Below are 10,789 nucleotides of genomic sequence, written 5' to 3'. Positions count from 1 at the left end.
GGCGCGGGACCCGGATGCGGATGGGCCGGGCCGGGAGCTGCGGGCCTGTCCCGCTGCCGCTCCGCCGGGTCGTGCTCGTGTGTCCCCACAGCGGTGTGCGCGCACCTCTGGGCGGGTGCTCCTGTCGCAACTGTGTCTGTCTGTGCCTACCCATCTGTGCGTGCTTGTGCATACGCGTGTGCTCACGTGTGTGCGTGGGTCTGCACACATGCATGTACATGTGTGCATGTCTGCGCATGTATCCGCGTACGTGTATGTACATCTGCGTGTGCATGGCTGTGCATCTGTTTGTTCTTGTGTGTGCCTGTGCGTCTCTGTGTGCGTGTGCACACATCTGTGTGTCTGTGTGTATGCCTGTGTGTGTTTGTGCATATGTGCCTTCACGTCTGTGTGTCTGCATACTTGTATGTACCTCTGTGTGTGTGCATGCGTATGTGCCCATCTGTGTGCATGTATGAACATCCGTGCATCTGTTTGTTCCTGTGTGCCTGTGTTCACATCTGTGCATGCCTGTGTTTGCACATGCATGTCTGCATGTGTCTGCATGTATGTATGTACAACTGTGCATGTCTGCATACATGTATGTACATTAGTGCATGTGCATGTCTGTGTGTGTGCATACATGTATGTACATTGTGCATGTGTGCATGCATGCTTATGTGCCCATCTGTGTGGATGTATGCATAGCTGTGCATCTGTTTGTTCCTGTGTGTGCATCTGTGTTTGTACACAGCTGTCTGTGTGCATGTCTGTGCACATCTGTGTGTGTCTGTCCCAGTGTGTGCCTCTGTATTTGTGTGTGTGTCTGTGCACATCTGTGTCCATTGTGTGCATGCATCTGTGTATGTATGTCTAACTTTAGAGGCCCAGTCGTGTGGCAGGTGCCCCACCCTTGAGTCCAGTGGGACCTCTGTCCTCTCCTGACATCATCACAGCCTACCCAGGCCCTGGTCCCGCCTCCTGGCAGGAAAGTGAATCTGAAGGGAAGACCCTGCAGTGTTCAGTATTGGCTGCAGCTCGAGTAGGGGCACCCAGACAAGCCTGGTATCTGAGCAGCACCTTAGTGAGCACGGGCTGTGAGCCCTGTCTGAGAAGCTGAGCAGATCTTGGGGAAGGCTAAGCCCACGCTGAGCTCCAGGCTGCTGGGCTGCTCTCAGTATGGAGGGGACCAGCTCACACCAGCTCAGGGAGATGCGCTGCAGGTACTGCCTTGCCAGCCAACCCCGGCACTTACATGCTGCACCTGAGACCCCAGCTATGAAGTACCCATGCCATGCAGTCTGAGTAGGGGGGAAATGCTGCACAGCACAATAAATACTTCTCTCAAGCTGTGTAGACAGGCTCTCTCTCTTTCTGTAGCCTGCTCACCACACCATGACCTTTCGCTGCCTATATACAAGTGTGGGGGGGAGGCATTTTAATTAAAGTGGTTCCCAGGCAGCTGCTCTAATTAAAATGCCACAGCATCATGTGTATTAAACCCCCATGCATTTAAAAATGGCCACAGGATGCTTTATCTAAACTTCCTTTGACAAGGTATAGATAAAGCATTCTACAGCGATTTAAAAATACATGGGGGCTTAACACATGTGACATTACAGCAATGTGTACATGTATAGGCAGCCTTTGTGTCAACATAAGCAGTTTTCAACCAGGTGCCTGGAGATTCTTCCAAGGGTGTCGGGGGCTGCTGTGCAGTGTTACCGCTGTAAGTGTGCAAACAGGGTGCACAACATCAACCCAGAGATTTCAAGTAGGAATCCGTAATGTCAAAACCATTCTGCCCTATTGTGGTCATCCTGAGATATCTGCAAGAAAAAAATTGCTCTGTTATTTTTCTGTAGTCAAAAACATGAAAACTAATAAGAGCTGGCATTTTGTGTGGAGTGCCTGGAGTCTAACAAGGGGTGCCTTGAGTTTAAAAAAGGTTAAGAACCAGTGGTCAACACTGATGCCTCTTGAGGTTCTTTGTGCAGACCTCTGCTAGCACAGAGCTCACTGCATTTTGCAATGAAATTGGCATGTTCATTTTTACCAAGAATAGTTACATTATCCAGATGCTTGATATGCTCCCATCGCTCCATGGTTTAAGTACAGTTAAGGTGTCTGTCAATGTATCCTTTCTATGCCTATGAGATAAATATTAATATTAGCCCATTTTTACTAGTGGGGAATTGAGAATCAGACCATTTAAGAAGCTGGTTTTCAACATTGCTAAGCACCCACAACTGAAATCAGAGCGACTGGGAGAGGGCATTGCTCATAATCAAGATTTAAGGGCCTGATTTTCAGGCAGCTGAGTACCCGAAGGTTCTTGCTTCAGGGGGACTTGTAAGTGTACAGCAGTTTAGAAAATTGGTGGGTCTTAAATGACTTTTCCCCAAAGTCACACAGGGAACCTACAGCAAGACAAGTAATTGGACTCAGAATGCTTCAGTTCAGCTGAAGGACCCATCCTTTCTCCCTTACTGTAATACTTATTTCTGAATCTGCCTCATTTCAGGTTTTGGAAGGATGTAGGTATGATGCAAGCATGAGAAAGCTTTCTGGAAGGCATCTCTGTACAGTATCCCAAAAGCAGTAACTGCATGCAGCCTTCCTTCCAGATGAGAAACCAAGAAAGCAATCAGATTCCATGGTGCAAAAGAAAATAAACATGCTTTCCCCCCATTCAGCGTTCCCATAGCCAGATCACTGAAAAAGAAAGGATTACACTACTGTTCTGAAAAGACATGTTCACTGTCAAGTTAACAGTTGGTGAAGCAGAACCACCAAATTAAAAAGCTTTCCTTAAGCTGAAAACTCAGTTGTTGGCTCCAACAAGTTTTTACATTTTTTTGTCATTCTTTTTTCAATCCAGCAGACATTGTTATTTTTAAATAAACATTTACACTACAAAGACTATAGCTGAAATACTTGAGCACTGCAGACCTGAAATTGAAACAGACGTTGCTGATTTTCTTTATCCAAATAGAGAGAATTTAGAGAATTTAACTGTGATTGAAAAATAAATTGTGGAAATTATAATGTTATTAACAACAATGGAGGTTATATGCGTATATATATTTGTAACGTGATTTTTACTTTGAAGTCTATGGTGAGAAAGACTGACTTGACTTCTAGACTATCTTGGGGCCCTGACCATGCAAGCTGCTGTGTACTGATGTCACTGTGTACCTAAATGGGACCCTGCTGAGGTCAGTGAGGAGCTGAGGGATTTAGAGGCCTGCCAGTGCCTGGACAAAGTGCAAATACAAACTTGGAAACCAAACGTTTAGCTGTATTTTAATATCTATTGGCCAAGACTGAGTAGTTAAAGTAGTTAATCCTGGCAGGTATAACAAATATACTACTGAAAGGGACTGTCTGGAATATGCTGATTGTGTAGCATTGTTTCCCAGTTCAAAATATGACTTCATCTTATAATCATAATACAGTACATACATCAAAATCAACCAAGGAGTAGTGCAGGACCCAGTGTAGAGCAAAAAAAGTGGCACTGGAATCAGTATGGAGCCAGGGAGCAGTACAGGACCCAGTGCTGACTCAACAAGTACTCTATCTAAGACAAGGCTTTGGTTTTCCCATGTCAAATGGGCGGTGGGAGGGGACCTCATTTTGGAGTGGAGTAAATATTGTGTATAGGTGAGTTTCCTTAGTGGATTACCAAATATAGTGAAAGTTTCAAATATTAATCCACCTTGTAGGCCATCCTCCTAAAACACCTACTACCCCATCTAACTGTTCTGCACATCTCCTTCAGAAGTGTTCTGCTATCAAGAATAAACACATTATTTCATACCTTGATGGGGAGAAAGCAGCATTCTTCACAGATTCAGCATGCACCCCAGCTGCTAGTGGCTCTGAATACTTATCAAGCACACTTTTTTCTTTTAAAAAACATTCTAAGTTTAAATAGGCCAGACAATTGAGCACTGACCTTTTCTCCTTATTTTTTTTCACTGATAGTTCAAAATATGCTGCTGATCCTATCTATAAAAGACCCTGGCAAGGGCCACCTTGAAAAAGACGTACATTTTGTTCCTTCTACTGCACATATCTCAGTCTTGCCAGGACACTCAGGGACATCTTTGTCAAAATATATTTATCCTGGGCATGCTAACTTTTAGGGCCAAGGTGCATGATTCTGTTTCACTGAACATGAAGATAAGAGCTGTGTTCTGACAAGATGCTAGTCTTTCTATATTTCATGTTCTCATTAAGGACAGTAAGTTCACAAGGCACAGGCAACATAAGGGATCATTTTGTACTGCTGGCCTAATTTCCTTGTACACAAGGAAATGTCCCTGAACTTGGGAGTTTGTAGATGCACTTAGTAATACTTTGAATTAACAGACTTATTCTGAATTCTTTATTGAAAAGATAAAATTGAGAACAGCAAATACAAACAAACAAAAAATGAACTTCAACAGGGTTAAGTACAGAGAGTCAAAAAAGCCCAAGGGTGAATTGATTCAGTCTTTGCAGGTTAATCTAAGTTGTGTGGACTCAACCAATAAGCTAGTGAAAAGACATTCACTTTTGATCCTGGAAATGCAGACAAATGCCTATAATGGCCCAGGCCATAAACTGGGAGGAGTACTAGAGTATGCCTCCCTGCTGGGCTGGAGCAGACAGGTTAGGCCAAATCTAGCCTACCTACCCTGCAAGGGGTAGTTTCCAGGGAAGGTGCAAAGCATTCTGGGATATTGTTTAACCCTTCCCCTCAATCAAGGTTGGAGCAGCCAGGTGGGGCCTTCATATGCCAGCTCTCACACATTCATCTGAGGCCGCTCAACTCTTCTTGCTGGGCCTCCATGGGCCATGCCGAGATTCTCACGTGTCGGCTTCCCTTTACACCACAAGAAGGAACTAAAGGAAAGCCTGGAGCGCTTCAGGTGGCATTGCATGGGGAGAAGGTATGTCCGGTCTCTGGTATCTGGGCTCAGTCCTAAGGTGGATCCCACCAATCAGACCCATGCCTCCTAATCCCTGTCTTTGGGGGCAGGAACCTCTCAGGGTTCCCTCTACTCTGGCTTGGTGGCAGTTCTCTGGTGTCCTCATTGGGGCCTGTCGGATCAGTGTGGGAGTTGCTTGCTGCCCATGCTGCAGCTGTTCCCTCTTCATCAGCTGCTACTGCACGCTGGAGCTCCAGATGCTTTTTTTATGGCATCATCACCAGTGCATCCTCCCACATGCAGGGAGAACATGCTTTTAAAGTGGTGCAACAGAGCCATGTGCGCCTCTGCTTCTGGGGCTCAGCTGGCTGCAAGTAAGTAGAGCTGACCTTCAGCCTTTCCAGATCCTCCGTCAGCCGGGGGCTGTTGCGGGGGAATCCACCTTTCTCCCGAGGCACCCAGAAGCCTCATCACCCCACGCGGTGAAAGCTTGCTGCTGCAGAGCTGTCTTGGTCCTGTGTACATGGATACAAGCCTCATGACCAGCAGGGCTTCCCCACACAGCCAGGGGCTGGCCAGCTGCCCCAGAGGTGGGATTGCTCCTGGCCAGCCCCTGGCTGGGGTGAGGATTTCTCTGAGCAGCCCAGGCCTGGGCAGAAGCTGCCCCACTTCTGGTCAGGGTCTACACATGCATCTAAATTTGCTTCCAGTCATTGTTTACACATGCACTACTGTGCAATATTAGTTTACTACTTGTAAATACAAGTAATCCCACCAGGTAGTCCTGCACTAACTGCGCAATAGACTCATTTACTGCACAGTAAAAAGTGCACATGTATGCAGTAGATTAGTATGCAGTAAAGTATCTCATGTAGACACTCAATGAGTAGTATATGTACCCCAACTCTGACTCAAGAAAAGGAAAGAAGCCCAACTTTAACATGGGTCTGAGCCTATGTAGAACTATGCAACTTCTTAGAAGTGCTGAGGGCACTTCTTGTTTGCTTTTGACTGGGGAAAGAGGCTACTCTCAGGAAGTACTCAAATCTCTGAGAAAGGAGAATTAAGAGATCTGATCTGTGCCTAGCTGTTTAATGGACACTTTATCCCCTGTGAAGAGGAGCAAAATAAACAGTGGTCTTTCTTGATCCCTGCACCCCAGGGAAAGGAAGAGGTACACAAGTGACTGTTGAATGTTACTGCCTCTTCCCTGAAGGCAAATGCACAAAATAAAGCTTTGACTGGGATTCTTTGCCAAGGAGAAAAAAATGCTGTGAACTGATTCCATTCTTCAAGATAAGCAGAACAGTCAACAATCAAAACTTGGCTGGAACTTTTATCCTTGAGTCTCAGCTGCCTGTCACTGTTTCAGGGACTCAGAGCAGCTGGGACTGTTCTCATGATCATTTTCCTTTGGTTGTGCTAAAGCAGTACAAATGTGAGCATCTGTAGGGGAAATGACCCTCTGGTTCTCACTGGGTGCATCTATGCTTGTGCTTTACTGACTGACTGGCTCTGCAGTAAAGCCCCACCGGGTGCATCTACATGAGACATGTTACTCGAGATTAGAGCAAATTACTGTGCAGTAAGCATCGCTATCTACATGTGCAGATGCTTACAACACAGTAATGTGCTCTAATTGCAAGTAAGTTTGCTAATTCTAAATACAAGCAGCACATTTATTTCCAATTACTTACTGCACAGTATAGCACATGTAGACTGCTGGGAGAACATGTGCTCTCAGTCAACCAGGCAGCAGAGGGGTCGAGATTGCTCCCTGCCCCCACAGGCTCCCTGCTGCCAGGGTGGGCTGTGCCACTGGAGCACAGGTGAGGACAATGTCCCCCTAATCTCTAAGCCCCCGGCTCCATAATCACAGAGTGGGTGATAGGAGTTCCCTGCTGCTGGGGCTGGGGGACATTGTCCCTTTCCAGGCTCCAGTGGTGGAGCCTGCCTTGGCAGCAGGCAGCTTCTGGGGGCAAAGAGCAATGTCCTAGCCCCCACAAGCTAATTCCTAGCCCTGTGCTCCCTGCCAGTCCCTGGGCTATCACACAAGGGGAGCCTAGAGCTCCCCTTGGATGCTGCAGGGGGTCACTGCTGGGCTGGCATGGGGGGAAGCAGATGGTTGCCATGAACGGCAAATCTGCTTCCACTTCCCCACATATATAGACAACTACCTGGGGTGGGTTTACTGTTGAGTAATTTACTCTACAGTAAACCCACCCTGCAACATTTGCATCCGTAGAAGTGCCCCCTAGGGCTGTGCGAAGCTTTGGGTGGTGATTTGATTTGGAGGCAATTCAGCTGGATTTGGTGGCCGAATCTCTGAATCCGAATCAAATCAGGGGACCAATTAAAAGGTCCAAATCGATTCAAAGCTCTCCAAATCTTTGGAAAAGATTTGGAGCGCTTTGATGATTTGGGCAGTCCCTGGTGGTCCCAGCTCCCAGCTTTTAAAAAAAAAAAGCCCCATTCACCAGGTGCTGGCGGGGGAGTGGGGGTGATTCCTGCTGCCTCCTACTGCATCAGGGGCTCTGCACAATTCCCCTGACCACCCCCCTCGCTCCTCCAGCCCCCCCATGGCTGCTCCCTTTTAAGAACCCCCCCCCGAGAAAAGCTCTGGGGACTCACCACTCCTGCAGTGGTCTCAGGACTTCGGGGGCTCATGTGGATTGACCCCCACATGGAAGGAACAATGAGTCCAGGGAGTTTTTGTGTGTGTGTTTTTGGTTTTTTTTTGAAGGGCCAGAGCCACAGCGAGCAGAGCAGCCAAGGGAGGAGGGGGGCTGGGACAGCGGGACCAGGGTCAGGGGGCTCATGCAGAGCCACCTATGCAGTGGGGGGCAGTGGGGGGCAGCAGGGGGCAGGGATTCCCTCCTTGCCCAGAAGCACTGGCTGAATCTGGGCTTTTTTTTAACAAGTGCCGGGAGCTGGGGTGGGCATGGCAGCCATTGCTGGGCTGGGTGGGATGGGCCTGGCCGATTCGGAGATTCGGCTGTATTGATTTGGGACAGTGATTCAGCACCCTGATTGAGAATCACTGGTCTACATCTTTCTTAAAGTGTGGGGCTCAAAAATGGACACCGTGTTCCAGGTGAGGCTTCACTAGCACCAGATATAGAGGAATAAATAACTCTGGATATCTTGCATATAACACTTCTGTTTTGGTCGCAGAATGAGATTTGCTTTTTCAGCAACAGCATATTATTGACTCGTGTAGTTTGTGGTCTACTATAACCCTCAGAGCCTTTTTTGCACTGCCACTAACTAGCCAATTATTCCCCATTTTGTATTTGTGCTTATGATTTCTCCTTGTTCAGTATGGTACTTTGAATTTGTCTTTACTGAATTTCATGTTGTTGAATTTGGACTATTTCTCTAGTTTGAGATCATTTTCGATTCTAATTCTGTTCTCCAAAGTGTTTGCAGTCCCTCCTAGTTTTGTGGTATCTGCAAATATTATAGCTTACTCTCTATTCAGTCATCCATGTCATTAATGAAAATAATGAATAGAACTGAGGCCAAAACAGACCCCTGTGGGACTACACTGGAAATGTCCTTCCAGTTTTTCAGTGAGCCATTAATTATTATTTGAATTTGTTGGGCATCCATTTTATGGTAATTTTATCATATATTTTCCAAGTTTTTTTAACATAATGTCATGTGGGACACGGTTAAAAATGTTATGCACGTAAAGATATATAGTACCTACTCTTTCTCTATTATCCACTGAGCCAGTTATCCTTTCAAAGAAGAAAAATGAAATCTTATATATTTGGATAATAAACTTACACATACAGAAATATCACAGCCACTGGTAGAACAAATACAAAGCAGAATGTAAAGTAATCAGCATTTGCTGACCAATACTGCATGACTGTGCTCTTTATCAATGTCTGATCATCAGCTCAATTAGTTAATCAATGACCTGTTATTTTTTCAAAATACTGGAGAAAAATCAGAAAAACCAAGATGAAAAAGGAAGGATGGATTCGAAATAGGTTAAAGAATATTATCTACATACAATAACAATTATGTCCATGATTCAAGTTATTTCTTACAAAAACAAAATTCTGTAATATATTTCAGCTTTGTGAAGTGAAGGCACCTGATGACAATGGTGTTGTAAGTCCACCCCCACCTCCATACTGAGTTTTTGTTTTGACAGGTGCACAATATGCAGTGCAAATCCTGGTTTTTATTTTTTCCCTCTGCTGTTTGAGCTGCTTCTATCTTTTTTGACATTTTTCCCCATGTAAATCTTGGGTACAGATAAACCTGCTCTTTTTCAGAAGATGGAAAAAGTGAAGAGCCTTTGAGCTGTGTAATGCTCTTAGCAATATTTTTCTTACCAATAATAGCACTAACACTGCCACCTTGTGGGAATACATGTTGTAACAATTGTGGTACTAGCTGCTCAAATCCCTTTTTTGTGCAAGGTGGTATTATAATTAAATGTCAGTAACGCAAGCAGTATGATTTTTCCCTCCCAGGTGTTTTCTTTGTTATAATTATAATGGAAGAGTTATTGACATCTGAGGGAGACTTTATATAGCTTATGTTCTGAATAAAAGAAAAGCCCATATGGGAAATTCCGGTTAGCCTAATTTAAGATTTGCCTACTTTGGTTTTAGCTACCTAAATATTATAGCACTTTTTTAGCACAGAAAAATTTGCCCCATGACTCATAGGAGAAGAACTGAGAGTGCTTATGCCTTTCCTTTTAAGTGTCCTGGTGACAAGGTATCTAGCAGAATTCACAGTTTTACGGGAATCTGACATGGTCATACCATGAACACTTCGGCTGTAGACTCAAATTTGCAACCTCTGGCCTGTCAACCATACGCCTTGGCACTCTCACCACCCCAGCCCCATGCCCTCAGTGAAAATGATAGAAATGTTTTCTTCTGAATCAGTTACAATGTTGCTGAAATGTAAAATTATAAATGCAAAGCTATCATCAAGTTAGAAAATTAGTTTAGACTCTGGACTTGTTGAAAGGGCAGCTTCTTGGTAGCTACTTGAATTTTCAGAATTTCTTTCTTTAGCTTGTGTCTTTATACTGGACCTTAGTGAAACAATTTTAAGGTCATATATGAATACTGTTAACTAGGGTTAGCAGCCTAAGAAACAAAATGGGTTGACAATTTTTAGATTTTTTTTGTACCAAAATTTCACTTTGTTGTCAAAAGTTCATATCAACACAATATACTGCTTTCACTTTAATTGGCATATTAAACAAACAATCTATGTTTAGCACATATTCATACTCAAGACCACATTCTTAAATCCATGTCTATCTAGCAAGCATATTCTTATTGCTTTTTATAACAGGCATGAATCACTGAATTGGGGCTGAAGAGTTTAATCCTCCAGGCCTTATGAAGGCAACATTTCTGTGGGCTTTCATGGGAGTTTTGCTAGGATAGGGATTTCAGGATTCAACCCATCACCTGAAAAATTAATAATGATTTTACAGCAATTTGATAAAATTAAATTTATATCAATGGCACTGTCTGATCTATATTTGAAAACTCATATTTATCCACTGCACTTCTAATGTTACTTTAGAAGAAGTTTTGAATTATACTTCAGAATTGCTTCAGTATTAGTACCCATGGGTATGTCTACATGATATGTTTATGAGGAGCTGCCTAATTAGCTGCACAGTAAAGTCTCTGTGTCTACATGTGCGGCCCTATTCGATCACAGTAAAGTAATAAACATTGCCGTAGGTTAGTACTTATACTATCTTGCAGTGGTGTTATTTGCTGTGCTGCAACAGGTGTGTAGATGCTGACAGGGCTGACTGGGGTACAAGGATGCTTCATAGTTTCATAGTTTGTAGGGTCGGAAGGGACCTGAGCAGATCATCTAGTCTGACCCCCTGC

This window comes from Crocodylus porosus, unplaced genomic scaffold, assembly GCF_001723895.1.
Source record: "Crocodylus porosus isolate Cpor-Errol unplaced genomic scaffold, CroPor_comp1, whole genome shotgun sequence".
NCBI lineage: Eukaryota > Metazoa > Chordata > Crocodylia > Crocodylidae > Crocodylus > Crocodylus porosus.
The sequence above is the reverse complement of the archived record's forward strand: the minus strand, read 5'-3'. Positions refer to the sequence as shown.